General features: G+C 44.5%; 1 protein-coding gene across 2 annotated transcripts in view; it reads left to right on the top strand.

The window, feature by feature from the left end:
• LOC144806077 (uncharacterized) overlaps positions 1-14,971 on the top strand; it is a 215,100-nt gene that overhangs the window by 6,379 nt on the left and 193,750 nt on the right. The window contains exon 3 of one of the 2 annotated variants that reach the window (XR_013605687.1): positions 7,987-9,088. The exons of the other annotated variant lie outside the window; for it this stretch is intronic. The gene's annotated coding sequence lies outside the window, so the exon portion shown is untranslated. Of the gene's footprint in view, positions 1-7,986; positions 9,089-14,971 lie in introns of those variants that run through there. 2 annotated transcript variants of the gene reach the window in all.

Here is a 14,971-nt window from a genome sequence, read left to right as displayed (position 1 = left end):
ATTCATTACTTATGAAAATTTCACTTCTGATTGCCAATATTCAGTTTACTACAAGTTGCAGGAAAGTGTGCAGATGTACAGCACTAAATAAAATGTTTCTGGGCCCTAATAGAATCATGTAACCTTTCAGCCATATTAAGGCTAACAAACACATCAAATTGATATAAGATCATTGTAATTTGGTTATGCAGTATATCAATGCATGTTATGGCATTCATTTGTAAACAATTATCGGTATTAAGGCTGCAAGTATAGGCAGTTATGCAGTCTCAATTCCTTCTTCCCAGTGGCCACCACTGCTGCTAGCCAGCTGCATTCAGCAGTGCCTCCTGTGACCTGAAATCCTGCATTTAATCAGTACCTATCCAGCTTCAGTCATTATTGGCCCCCGGGACCTATTATCCTGCTAGCCAACTCCAGACACTTGTGGCCCCTGTAACTTAAATCATGCTAAGATTCAAAACTAGAGGTCATCTCTGCTGCTAACTAACGATTTACAAAAGAGAAGCTGAGGCACAAAAACACCACACATAGCACATGCAAACATAGTGCTGCTTGAATCTGGGAGACCTGCCGGCTTGATCTTTAACACCAGGAGAAACACTCCATCAACTTGAAAAAAATATGACTCCGCCCCCACGTGAGATCAATGTCCTTGTGAATACACGTGACACATACATAAAAACATATAGGAGGTGGTTTCATACACTGTGGTCAAAAGAGGGAAAACACTCGCCCAATGAGGGTGATGTCATCACCTCCTCGAGAGAAACACTGAGATCAACGCTAACATTTTTTGTGTGGTGTTTGGAAGTAAACTTAAAATTTTGTAAGTTAGCCCAGGGGAGGAATAATTATCTCCGTTCACATGGTGGAAAGCCAAAGACCCGGTACTCACATCATCTATTGGAGAACTTCACCAACGACCTACCCCTTCTCATGTGGCTCGGGAGTGAGGACTTGGAGGTGCTTTTTCGGTTTATAAATCCTCCATTCGGCCCTAATTGGTGACAGGTGGTTCGTATGAAGTAGTGAATTGCTGATCCAAAGATCGGCAGTGACGGTGTGGGGATTGTGGGCGCCATCTTGTAGTGGGTTAGAAGCCCATGTATCACATGGATTATTGATAGCAATTAATGTGACAGGGTTGAAGATCGTTGGAGCGCGCCCAGGGAATGTGGCTCTGATTGCGCCTATGAGGAATCCCATTGTGGAAAGGCAGGCGGCACGGCATGGTTAGTTGCTGATCATAGGTCAGCAGTGAAGGGCTGGATCTGAGAGGGCCACTGGGTCCTGGTGATTTACCCGATGCTGTTTCTGAGGCGGCTGAGGTTAATTCCTCTAGTGAAATAGGAGTTTAAAGGGAGTCTCGCGCAACGGCGATTAGTGCCTTGGGTGATATATCTCGAAAGAAGTCCTCTATCTGAGATTCGGGTAGGACTTCATGTTTAGTGTAGAGTGATTGATAGAATTCAGCAAAGGATCTGGCAGAAAGTGTGGGATTGGTGATCAGCTCGCCCGTGTGTGATTTAATAATAAATACTTGAATCTGTTTTAGAGAGTATTGGCATGCTCTGTGTAAGAGTTTCCCTTGTTTATATCCCATTGATAAATCTTGCTTTGTGTAGCCTGCCATGTATGTTTGGCCTCATCTAACTGGATGCTTTGATATCTTCTCTGTAGTGTTGCTAATTGTCGGCAGGCATTACTAACATTTTGCTCTTGTGCTAACATCTCAGTTTTCATGATCTGTATTAAGGTCTGCGTTTTCTGGTGTTTGGCCGCAGTGCGGTGACTAATGAAAAATCCCCATATGGTAGGCTTGATGGCTTCCCACAAAGTAGTGGCGGAACCTGCTGTCTCCTCATTTAATGAAAAGTATTCTAGCAGGGCTTTATGTAGGTTAATTTTATAGCTCGGGTTGTATAAGTGCCAGGGCGACAATCGCCAATGAAACAGTACCCGTCTGGGACCTAACACTAACTGCAGCTGTACGGGGGAGTGATCTGATAGGCCTCTGGGTGGGATATCTGACATGACCAACCGATGAGTGTGTTCCCTAGTGATAAAAATGTGATCCAGTCTAGAAAACAGCCCATGGATGGTAGAGAAATACATATAACGCCTAATTGTAACTCCTAACTGGTGAATGAAGAGACCTACACGTGTTGGACCATGCCAGAGCCTCCACCATTGGCCCCAAACGAGACTCTGTGTATGTTGTGTAGCTGTGGGATGCCATCTATCCTGATCAGGATGAATGACATAATTCCAGTCTCCCCCTATCAATGCAAGGGCATCCGGCAGAGATCTATGGGGTCCTCAACATTGGCCCAAGGACATGGGCCCTCCCCCTCAGCCTGTGGCTCAGGTTCGCAACCTCGGCTTTCTCATCGATGAAAAGCTCACGATGCGGCAGCAGGCAGTGGAGGTGGCTTCTATCTGCTTTGCCACCTTAAGATGGCTCCAAAAAATCCTTTGGATGCTCCCCGTTTCTACACCGAGGACTGTAGTCCAGGCATTGGTTGTTTCCCGCTTGGACTACTGCAATGTCCTTTATCTTGGAGCCGATCAAACAACAATAAATAAACTCCAAGTTGTGCCGAATGCGGCGGCACAACTTCTCCGGCATGTTCCTCGGCGAATGTCGGCCTCTCAAGCAGTCTCTGACCTTCATTGGCTTAGGATCTCGAGCCGAATTAAATTTAAGGCTCTCTGCCACATCTTTAAGATCAAACAAGGCTCAGCCCCTAAGTATCTACAGGATCTTATCCAGGCCTATAAGCCTTGTCGCCCCATGAGATCCTCTGGGAAAGGCGATTTCATGATTCCTAGATTTAAGTTGGTAAAGATGGGCGGCCGCTCTTTTTCACATCTTGGCCCAAAATTCTGGAATGCTATGCCTATGAGCCTTAAAACTGAAACAGATCTTTTACGTTTCCGCAAGGGACTAAAAACGTGGCTTTTCCAGTAACAGTTAGAGTGTTCCTTTCTGCAAGTATTCTTGGCGGTTCTTTCTGTCTTCTATCTGTCCCTTGGCGCCGGGAAACCCACTGCGGGTAGCTGTGCGCCTTATAAGTTAAATAAAATAAATAATAAATAAATAAAATAATAAATCCCCAGGTATCAATAATGCATTCAGTAAATTTGTGACTGAGAGAGGGGAGCTTACACCCTACCCAGTACTATAGACTCTCCACTGATCAAGCCCATGTACGTGTATGTGTAAATGATAGTCTGCGGTGGATCAAGATAGCCAAACCTCTGGAGCCCTTCATTAAGCCAGAGTGAAAGACGTGTATGAAGTCAAAGCCAACTAGGCATGGGCCTTGGTCCCCATCAAGTGTGTTTCCTGTAATAGCAAGACGTCCACCCCTAAGCTTTGCGCATGTCTAAGGACAGCCCTGCGTTAGATCTTGTCAAGAAGACCTTTAACATTCCAAGTGACCACCTTAATTTCCCCCATTGGATTTGAATTGTTTAGATGTATTGTTATGGTGTGCAGCAAGTAAGATTACGAGGTGTGTGCCAGGTACACCAAGAGAAGATAATACCTTGTGGGCTCTTTCGAATCATCAAGTCCAAGTCCTACCCCAATACCTCAAAGAACAATGAAGTATCTGTCGTGAAGTGTAAACAGTTCCCACCCCAACTGGGGTAAAAGCTGAAACAGTCCAATGGTTCCCTGAGGTGACCAGTTCAGGTGGGGTAGCCCATATTGGTGCCAGTGAGAGGATATATTGATTGAGATTACTCACCGGTGATGACAATGTGATCTGTGTTGCTGAAATGTTGAGGTTCATGAGTCAGTTGTCTAGTATCTCAGCTTGTTTGTCGCCTCGGGAGCGGGAACGCCAGGACGATCTCGATCAATGCCTTTGTTTATCTTTTTATTATTATTCTAATGGAGGCGTGGGTCGCCAGAGGAAGAATCTGAGGGGAATATAAATAGAGTGATCTCGTGATATTTCCCGAGATTTCAGGAATCCGAATAACATGCAATGGGACGGTACCTGATCTAAGATGGCCGCCCGATATCGCGAGAACATTTGAACCAATCATCTCTCTCGGTATGTAAATAGAGAACAAACGAGCAGTACCTTGCTCGAGGGATGAGACAAAGCCGGCGAAACTCCTCATAGCGGTAATGTACATGAAGAGAGCGAATGGGAGGGTGTAATCGAACTGATAAGTAAAGGTCTGTAGAGACAGCCAAATTGTAAAGTGTGTGTGAAAATGTATATATCGTTGTGATGTCTTTCAGTGATATATCACGGAAGGAGGTACCACGTAAACTCAAGAATGGAGTTCAATGGATCCTGTTTTTAAACACCTCTCGGCTGGTAGGAGAAATATCTGCTGATAGAGGGTAAATATGATGATGGTTGTGCGTGTGGTGCGGATATGCAATATGAATATACACGTCGAGCAAAGAGTAGTAAAACTCGTGTTTTTGTTACGTCTTTTACAACAGTACCCACAACCCTGGTGTCCAAAGCAGTGGCGAAAAAAAGTATATGCCCTGAAGAAATTGCCTGCAAAATACTAAGGCAATGAAACATGTTGGCAAGTAGAAAGTGGCTCTATAAGGAGTAGCCACATTCACTTTTTTAATGTTGGCAAACAGCATACAAGAACAAGAATAAAGTTGTCTGTTCGTGCTGTATGCGTTTTTATGTTATATATGTGGTGTTACTTCACTATTTGTCTGTGTTGTCTGTATCGTTCCCACTGCACTCATCACTGTTAACACAGTTACTTTTGTTTGGACACTTTTCCTTTAAGCACGATAGCACCAATGATGATAATAGGGCAGTCCTGGTGAGTACCTACCAGGGGTCCCATTGGTGGTGCGCCCGTGAGGTGCTATCGCGCTGGTTCACATTTTTTCATCACATGTTGGTGTGGGTTGTTGTACTGTTGTGTATAAGGAGACGGGCTTTTTAAGATGGGCTATTGACTGGTGTATCCCCAACCCTGTACATTAAGAAATGGGTGGTTGTTATAAACGTTTGTGACATGAGATACCCAAGTCTTACAAAAAATCTATTGCCTTGGATCTAGGTCATTGTTGTGGTTGTGTTGCTTTGTCAGTGACCTGTTGTAACAGTGGTTTATAGATGTTTCTAAACTTTTATCCTTTCACAATACTAAAAATTATATTGAATATGAGAAGTTTATATCTTTGCAGCGTACTTACAGTACCCGCTCAGCTCCTAAATAGACTTTGTTTGCACTTACTGAAAATCCGTGCTTTGCATTGTATTCTCATTTTAAACACTTGCAATCAGGAAAAAAACCAGTCATCAGCGGGGCATTAAACACATTCTCCCAAAACTGTTGTTAGCCTTTGTAGTGCTGAAGAGAAACTAATGTTGGTAAATTGACCCATTCACTGGTCGACAAGCAATGTCCCAAAAGTAGCTCCCCTTTGCACTCCTTCTCTTTGAGTTGTTCTGGTTGCTCTATTTCAGTCACTTTGTGAAGACTCTATTGACATGCTTGTCTGGTGTGCTGAAGCGCCGTGAGGTCTTTGTAAGCAAAAGATGCTCATCATTAAAAATAAATGAATAACCTTTCTTTTTGGAATTCTCCGCACGAACAGGTCCCAACAAACTAGCACCCCCTGCATCCACGGGACTGAAGCGTACCCGACGCAAATGACAATAATGCATTAACAATGATATAAAGTAACTCCCACAAACTGACAATCTGCGGCTCTTCAGACCCAAAAATACCTTGGTATACCTCCGCTTGCTCTCCCAGGCCTCCCACTGGGAGTCGCACTGTCGTCTCGTCTGGGCTCAGAGATCTGTGGTTTCTGTTATTCGCCAGGGGCCCTACACCTTTTCAAACTTGCTCAGGCATCCACGGGACCGACACTCCAGATTTCAGCCATCATGTACCAATTTAGTTTCACTTCCTGGGCATTCAAAGACTAAATCATGTCCTGCCTACAGTATCAGGTCACATCTCGGCAGGCTACCATCAGTGCATCATTGCAGACCAAAAGCCTGTAGCAATCTATTGTATCTTCCCTCCCAAATTCCCAAAGTCACCAGCTGTGGTGTGAGTTCCAGGGTGAATTTTAGGACCTCTGGAATCCGGTCACCCACCACCCTCCAGAAACCCTGAAGCCAGGGGCTGTTCCAGAGCATGTAGAGTAGGGTACTGTTCTGCCGGAACCCTCTATCGCAAGGGTCATTGTCAATTCGCCCAATACAGTACAGCCGGGTCCTTGTAATGTATGCCCTGTGAGGTAATTTTAGCTGAATGAGTTTGAAACCGGCCCGTATAGCCACCTCTCTCGCTAGCAGCATGCTGCATCTCAGTCGTCATCTTCTAGTCCCAGCGACCTAGATTATATTGGAGAAACGGGCAGGGAATGCAGACTCTGTATTGGTGAACACAAATCCAATAAAAGGTTAGGCAAACAAGCTGCACCCCTGGTGAACCACTGGATTGAGCCCCAACACATTGAGTCTGACCTTCGCTGGACCAGATTTATTCAGACCTTGCTAAGTCCATTCTGCGTATTGCTGCATATACCGCTACTTGTTATAAGTAGCAGTATATGTGGCAAGACGCAGAATGGACTTAGCAAGGTCCAAGTAAATAATAAAACAAAAAGAGAACGAAGCGGTCTTTGTGTATGTGAGGCAGCGTATGGGAAGGACACATTATTTCGAAAGTAGTTGACATCACTGCCTGTTGGGGTGGCATTTCATCCGACAACTGTTTGGAAATAACTATTAAGGAGGCTAACTTTTCAAAAGCAGTGTTATGAACATTTGGACACGATTTTATCAAATTAGATCCTTGAAAAAGTCCAGGGGGGCGAAACGTGCGTCGGCTGCCATTGCTCTCCATGTTTTGAGAAGTGAAAATAAAGTGAACAGAAGAACCTGATTCTAGACTTTGTCTAATTTTCAACTGAAAGAACACTTGATCAATGGCCAATTGAAATATACTTTGTGGAAGAAACTCCATTTTATATTTTTTTGACTCCTCTGTTGGATGATAGATATAATGATCTGGTGTATTTTGGTTCAATATTGTTCTAGGCCCTCGAGTCCTAGTGAAGACATACCCTGGTGGGTGGGTGGGTAGTGTAACACGATAGGAGCACCCCAAAGAAACTTTGTTGAATCAAATAATTTGGAAAAATTATTATAAATGGATGTGCAGATCATTAAGCAAACCTACAAAGTTTTGGAATGAACTCAATGAAAATCTCCCCTGGGAGAATGCCATTACCTGAATGACTTAGTGCTTGTGGAGTAAGGCTCCACCCACACAGGCATAGATATGTGCTGTTACTATTCTGTTTTTTATGTAGGGGCCATGTTCCTGTAATCCTGCCTCCCATTTTTCCGCTTCGTGCACCTTTAGATTTTCCAAATGAATTCCTTGCCCCTTCACTGTGTTTATTATTTTGATTTTTAAAAAGAAAAAAATTATTGATTATTTTTGACCTGACTGTATTACTGCCTCATTCCTCTTAGTTGCGCATCATATAGAACTTCATGACTTTCTAGTTTTACCTGCTTGCTAGCAGAATGGTCAGCTTAATTTAGCCTGCTGTGCCATTATGCGGGACGTGCACTTTACTGACGAGCCCTAGGCAGTGAACCCATTTCCAACCGTGACGCTCTATATTGAATTGTGATGCCCTACATGGAATTCTATGAGATCCCTGCCTAATTTGGTTTCTAAGACCAGCATTATACGGGATTATCTGCCTGCTCGCAGAATACCCTGCTCTACTTAGCCCCCTGTGCCAACATGAAAAACGCGCTCTTTTATGATGAGCCCTAATGTGTGAGTTTATTTTTCAGTTTAAAGAGGTGAAATCCATGATTGTCGCAGCGCATTGTTTGAATTCTCCAATTACATATCTTTTATGTTTTAGCTGCTGTGGAAAAGTTGCGGTTTGGAAACGTGCATTGGTTCAAAATATCAATTGTTCTGTTTTCCTTTTTTCAGTCATCAGAACCGATTAATTCTTGCCTTCACCCCGACGGGGGGAAGACATTTGTCACCTTGCATCTCTTCCACTTGTTGACCTGCTGAATCACGGGCGGGAATTGCAAAACGCTGAGAAGTCATCTATCTAATGACATTTTGGAATTTACAAAAGCCCTGAAGAAGTTCTGTTTGCAGAACGAAACACATTGGCTGTGGCCTATTCAAAAAGAAAGAAAATAAAGCAATAAAGAAGACATTTCAATCACCTTGTTAAAACGGACTGGATACAATTTGAGTTGATTGTACATAAATTGGAATGTGGTGCAACTTTAATATAAGTTTACATATATCAGACCCCCCAGGATATAGCGGCATGGATTGGCCAATTTAGCGGCACAAAAATGAAAATTTAGCGGCACAAAAATGGAAATTTAGCGGCATTTAGCGGCATTTTATTTTGGGGTTTTTGCAACACCAAACACAGATATCTTACTGTTTGAGTTATTTGACAACATGGAGCTATGTACATTTTGCTTATTTACAATTCAGCCCATTTGTTTTAGTTAAAAGGCATGTTAATCTTGGCCACGTACGTTCAGTTCTTCCGAGCACTCCAAATCTCCCTCTGCTCTACCCCCCGACTTACTGCCCTCCATTCTTTATTCCTACATCCACCCCCGCTCCATGCTCTCCCTCTCACGTTGAACCCCCCCTGAACCCATCGAACAGCCTAACTTTGTAGAGTAAAGAAACTAGGACTGTACTAATTGCTGAGCATATATTAATTAAAAAAAAATTATAACAAAACAATGTCACTAATTTTTGTTTCTTTTGCAGGTGACTAGCTTGCAAGTAGGGAGAAAGCAACATTAATATCCACATTTACAAAAATCCTTTAGTCCTGGACACATACTTTTTCGTAAGCCTGGGTTTATGTTTTCCTTCATGCAAAACTATAAATAATTGTAAAAGGAGACACAAGTGGTGGGACACGTCAGGACCGCACAGTTACCGGGTTTTAAAATATACAGAAACCAAGGAAATGGATGTGTGGTATGAATCGTCCAACAGCCCTTGCAGAACTCTTGAGCACACAGAGTAGATCAGTGTATGCCTGTGATTGGAGGGTGTGCCTTTTGTAACATGCACACACCACTCTGCCCTTGCAACACACGGCTGCTACCTCTCACATGTTTTTACCTTTGATACTTGCATAAGTGCCACCTTGCCCACGTAACGCTTGTTCTTGTGCCTGAGTGTCTAGCACTTATTGCAGTACTATACCTCAAATTATACTCTGTTTTCTCTTATAACTGCACACTTGTCACTTTCATCTCCTCTTGTGCACTTTTGACTACCTCATGCATTTTTGGTTGCTCACAAGTTTAACTCAAGTATTTTGTTTGCTCACGATTGTCACTATTACCTTTACTACCTCATGTATTTTTGGTTGCTCACAGTTTTTACTACCTCATGTATTTTGTTTGCTCACAAATGTCACTATTACCTTATGAAAGTAACGTATGTTTTTGCAATCTGTTCTTTTGTAATGTTTCACATTAAGTTTCATCTCTGTTCCTAATGTGAAGCGCTCTGACGCCTTCAGGTAAAGTCCGCGCTATATAAAAATGCATAAATAAATAAATAATAAAAACTTTACCCAAGGCCGGGCGAGGCTTGCAATAACAGCTTTTCCCTCTCTCCTCTTCCACATCTCCACTGCCCCCCTCCCACCCGGGCAGCGCTTCTTAACGAAGCTGGTTTTAAACTTGCCTACGGACGGTACCTGTCAGTGTTCTGTTCGCCGCCGCCGGCTTTCCTCCTGCTCCGACGAGTCCGAGTCTCTGAGGAATGAGGAAGAGTCTTCGTGTGTGTCGCTGCCGCTTCGTGCTCTCTCCCCCTCTTGCTGGTGTGATGCTGGTCTTCTCCCTCTCTCGGCCGCCGTGGTCTTCTCCCTCTCTCGGCCGCCGTGGTCTTCTCCCTCTCTCGGCCACGCGTCCTCGACCTCCTGGCTCCTTCTCTTCTCGCCGCGCCGCAAATCAAATGGAAAATAATGGGTGCCTCGCTCCTCTTCGGCGGAAACGGCAAATTTCGCGGGCTTTATGCCAAATATCGCGGCATTTCCAGAGATCGCGCGATTTCGCGATGTTTTTGCAAATCACGAAATCGCGATAAGCTGGAGGGTCTGATATATGATTGACCCTGAGGGATAAGGGTGGCGCCTTTGGACAGAGGGCATTTTTGAAGTTTGCACACAATATTATTTTACTTCTGTTTAAAACATCTGGTATACTTTCTGAGGTTGGTGCCTATGGTAGGCTAGTTGGTTCACTGTCCAGTCTATGTGTTGGTGAACTAAAGTGTTGAGTGCTGCAAGCAGATACAGAAGACCAGGACATATGATTGGTGTTTTGTGAGCAGAACTATTAGCTGTAAAGACTTGGGAGGGTGCTGTTTCAAATGATTGAAGGGGAGTGAAGCAAGGCTAACCGATGGAGTACGTTGTTAGAAGAGACATATGTAGTGAGTCAATTAGGCCTTCTAGTATCTTAAAAACAAACAATAATTTGAGACGGTGAAGCGTCAGAAGTAAGATTTTCAGTAGGGATCATATGGTAGCAGGTTTGAAGCAGTGGGTAGGTATAAGTTAAGCAAGAGAGATTTAATAGAGTTTCAGCAGTGAAATGTATCCAAAGGTGTATAATATTCGTGACCATGAAGGGGTCAGATGGTGTGCTTGATGGATCAGCTGATTTGAGAAATGCGGAGTTCTCTAGGTGAAAAAAGCAGGGAAGGGAGAGAGAGCAGTAAATAGATAAAAAGGAGAAGAGAGGCAGTAAGTGAGGTATCAGGGTGTTCCCAATAGTGGTGATCTTAGAGGAAAGTATGACAGAAGGGCAGTGGCAGATTGGGTGGTGTGCTTGATGAGTGGGTAGATTAAGTTGGATGAAGGATGTGGATGAGACTGTAGTGATCAGATGATATTTTGAAAGTATGGGTGCTTGGCATTGGCAGCAGCTGGAAAGTGTGTGCTTAGTGCATTTATGTTGGTAGCAAGATTTTTTTTGTTTCATTTGTAGGGAGGTCAATAGAATAAATATAGACTATTATCGTGGTCTGGGGAAGGCCATCTTAATTTGCTGCAAGTGCAGGAACCTACAGATGTTTCTGTTTTCACCCTGGCATGTGCAGGTTGTCAGCCCAACTGTTTCTGTTTACTGAAAATGTCAACTGCAGATCTAAATTACTTTTTGATTGGTCAATCCCATTTATTTATTTAGTGTATTTTATATAGCGCACAGCTACCCCAACGGGGTGTCCCGGCGCTCCTGTATGTTCATAAGCTGAATTAGGTTTTAGAGGAAAAACTTAACAGAAAAGAAAAGTTTTTAAGGCTTTCCGAAAAGGGGGTTCTTCCTGAATCATCCGGATGGGAGTGGGTAACTTGTTCCAGAGGGCAGAAGCACATACTTGGAAGGTTCTGCCGCCAGAGCGTGTTTTTTTAAATCTGAGGGTAACAAGAAGGTTTTTTGAGGAGGAACGAAGGAGCCTGACATTACTGTAGGGAGAAAGGCAGGTGGAGAGGTAAGCAGAGCCCTTTCCCCTCACTGCGCGGTGGGCCAGTACGAGTGCTTTAATTCTGCCCTTTTGTGTATGGGCAGCCAATGTAGTCTACGGCGATGTGGAGATATATGCTCGCGTAGGGGAATACCGCCCACCAACCGTACTGCAGCATTCTGGACTGTCTGGAGACGGTGGCAAAGACCAGTTGTCAGTCCGATGTACAAGCCATTGGCATAGTCCAGATGAGAGGTAATCAGTGCTTGGACTATAGTCTTCCTGGTGTTATTGGGTAAGAAGTTGATACATTTTTTTACCATCCTGATCGTGGAAAAAAAGCTGCAGATACCGTGTGGACTTGTTGGTGGAATGAGAGGTTAGAATCCCATCTGACCCCAGATTTTTTACTGAGTCTTTAGGCTGGGGGGGGCACTGAGTTCAAGGGGCCACCAGATATTAGGGTCCAGTGGGGATGGCTGGTGGAAGAATAATACCTCTGTTTTCCCGGCATTTAGCCGGAGAAAATTATTATCCATCCATTGGGCAATGATCCAGAGGCAATTTTTTAGAGGGTCAAAGGTGAATTGAGTGGGGCTGTCGTAAGTGAACAGAAGTTGAATATCATCTGCATAAGATGTTGCCTTTATTCCAGTGTGGGCGATGATTTCAGCTAGAGGGGAGAAATAGACATTGAACAGGAGTGGGCTCAGTGAGGAGCCCTGTGGGACTCCCCACCGAAGCGGTCGACTGTCTGAGGTGTAGGGAGGGGTGAACACTGCTTGCGTCCGATTGGACAGAAAGGAGGCAATCCATTTTAGGGCCATACCCTGGATGCCTTTTGATCGAAGGCGGTCAAGGAGGAGGGGGTGGGAGACGGTGTTGAATGCTGCCGACAAATCAAGCAGCACCAACACCGCTCTTGATCCCTCGTCCAACTTCCAACGGACGGCATCGGCCATCTCGATCAGTGCTGACTCAGTACTGTAGCCCGGTCTAAAACCGTGTTGTAAGTCATGAAAGGCACCATGTGCTTCCAAAAAACCTGCTAGTTGTTGCTGTGCAAGTTTTTCGAGCACTTTAGCAGGAGCTGGTAAGAGGGAGATAGGCCTGTAGTTGGCAGGTTCACTAGGGTCGTCATTAGCTTTCTTCAGTATGGGGACTAAGCGAGCGTGCTTCCAGGAGTCAGGAAAGACACCTGTGCTCAAGGAATCATTCCATATCCCATTTAAAATGGGATTAAAAAGAGGTGCAAGAGATTTATAATGTTTAGCTGGCCAGGGGTCCATAGGAGAGCCAGATCTGCATTTTGAAAGTTCAGCTAGAGATTGATCTAAGGAAATCTCTTTAAAGTTAGAAAATATACAGGCAGCTCCCGTGGAAATTGTACTGATTAAATGGTTGTCTGGGTTGGTATTACAAGGGAAAGAGTCATGTATGAAGCAATTTTGTCTTCAAAAAAATCCGAGAGGCGATTGCAGAGTGTCTGAGACACCAAAGGGGGTCGTTTGAGAGCTAATGGGTCAGTAAAGGTTCTGACTGTATTGAATATTTCCCTGGACGATCCCTGTGCACGATTTATTTTCTCTTCCAAATAGTTTCTTTTGTGCTCAGTCAATTTTTCCTATACTCTTTGAAAGCAGATTTATACTTAATCTTACAGTCAGGGGAGTAAGATAATCTCCAGCGTCTCTCAAGAAGCTTGCAAGCCGATTTACATTTACGGAGCACATCGGAGTACCAAGGGGCAGAGGGGGCAGCACAATAGGTTTTAATAGGCCTGATTGGGGCAAGATGGTCAATGGTGGAAGAAATCCAACCATTGAAGTTGGTCAATCTAGCATCCAAATCAGGAACTATATCTGAGGGATTAAAAGGGGCGAGGTGGGCAGCTAAGATCTCAGGAGTGATCTTACTCCAATTTCTACCTACTGTTTTGGCTGGGAGTCTGGGTCGATCTTGATGGTACAGGGAGAAGAAGAACGGAATGAAAAAGTGATCGGACCAAATTACCGGAAGGGGTTCAATTGTGGAGATTCCATCCAGATTAGTACAAATCAGATCTAGAGTGTGTCCGGCCTTATGTGTTGGACTAGTAATAAGTTGGTTTAGCCCTCCGTCTGATAAGGTGGATAGAAAGTTAAGAGTGATGGAATCCGAGGGGTTATCAACATGGAGGTTGAAATCCCCAAGGAGAGTAAAGTTTGCATAACGCAATGTTGCCTGCAAAACATAATCTAAAAAGGCCGGTAAATAAGATGTTTTAGAATTGGGGGGACGATAGACCAGAAGGCCAGAAAAGGTGAGGTTAGCAGCCATTTTAACACAGAAAGGAAGTGCCTTGATGCGTTCTATTTGTGTATAAGAGAAGGAGGACATGGTCCACTGAGATCTATATATTATGGTGACTCCGCCTCCTGGGCGTGAGCTCTGTCTGTTAGCACACAATATGCTATAGCCAGAAGGTATGGCTAGGCATATAGCAGGATTGGTTTCATCCCCTAACCAAGTCTCGGTTAGGAAGAGGAGATCCCATTTATCATCTTCCAAAGTTTGAGCGATGTTGAGAGAGTGTTTCGCTAGTGAACGACAGTTAATCAGACCTGCCTTTATGGATAATGTTTTACTAACGAGGGGGGTAGGGACCGGGGTCCGTGGTATGGGACATTCATTACCTATATTGTCTTCAGTCTGTCCCAGACAGCAGGATGTAAAAGGCAGATGAGAGGTAAGGTCACGGGGGTAGATAGGCATCGAAGTACAGTGATAGGGCTTAAGGTTCATAAGCATACCCCTATTATAGGAAATGAAGCATGGTGAATCGCGACAGATGTCAGTACTTACGACCGCGGCCGCTTCCCGGACGCGGACGGGCGCAGACGGGCAGGACTCTGGCACGACTCTGGCGCAGGTCCGGCGCGTCCGCTGATCGCGTCCGCTGCGCGGAGGCATGCCCCTCCCTTTTATGCTGGCCAATCAAGAGCGTGCAAACGCTGCCCCCAACTAAGATGGCCGCTAAAGTTGTTCTACCCGCCCGGGACTCAGCTGTCTCAGCGCCCAAGTCGGCTGAAGTTGGTCCGAGTGGCGGGGGGAATCAATGACAATGAAGGTACCGCTTATTTAAATCAAGCGAGGGGCAGGGGGGGGATAAACCACCACTTTTCAATTTGAGCGGGGGAAATCACACTAGATATTCGTACAGTTTATAAAAGCTTCGTAATCAAGCTAGGAGTACAGACAATGTTAAAAACAAGTTTTAAAAGGTGCAGGAAACAAAGACTCTAACAAAGAAAAACAGCTACCTCCCGGCTTCCACCACAGGAGGGGATAGAGCATACAACGAGTTAGAGAGCCTGTCCCTGGGGAGTTAAAATAGGATAGAGGACAACAAGAATAAGGCTTTAATGGAAATTGGCCTCTTCCTAATTAAAACTAGGAACAGTGC

This window comes from Lissotriton helveticus, assembly GCF_964261635.1.
Source record: "Lissotriton helveticus chromosome 1_1 unlocalized genomic scaffold, aLisHel1.1 SUPER_1_unloc_43, whole genome shotgun sequence".
In the NCBI taxonomy this organism is placed as follows: domain Eukaryota; kingdom Metazoa; phylum Chordata; class Amphibia; order Caudata; family Salamandridae; genus Lissotriton; species Lissotriton helveticus.
The sequence above is the reverse complement of the archived record's forward strand: the minus strand, read 5'-3'. Positions and strand labels throughout refer to the sequence as shown.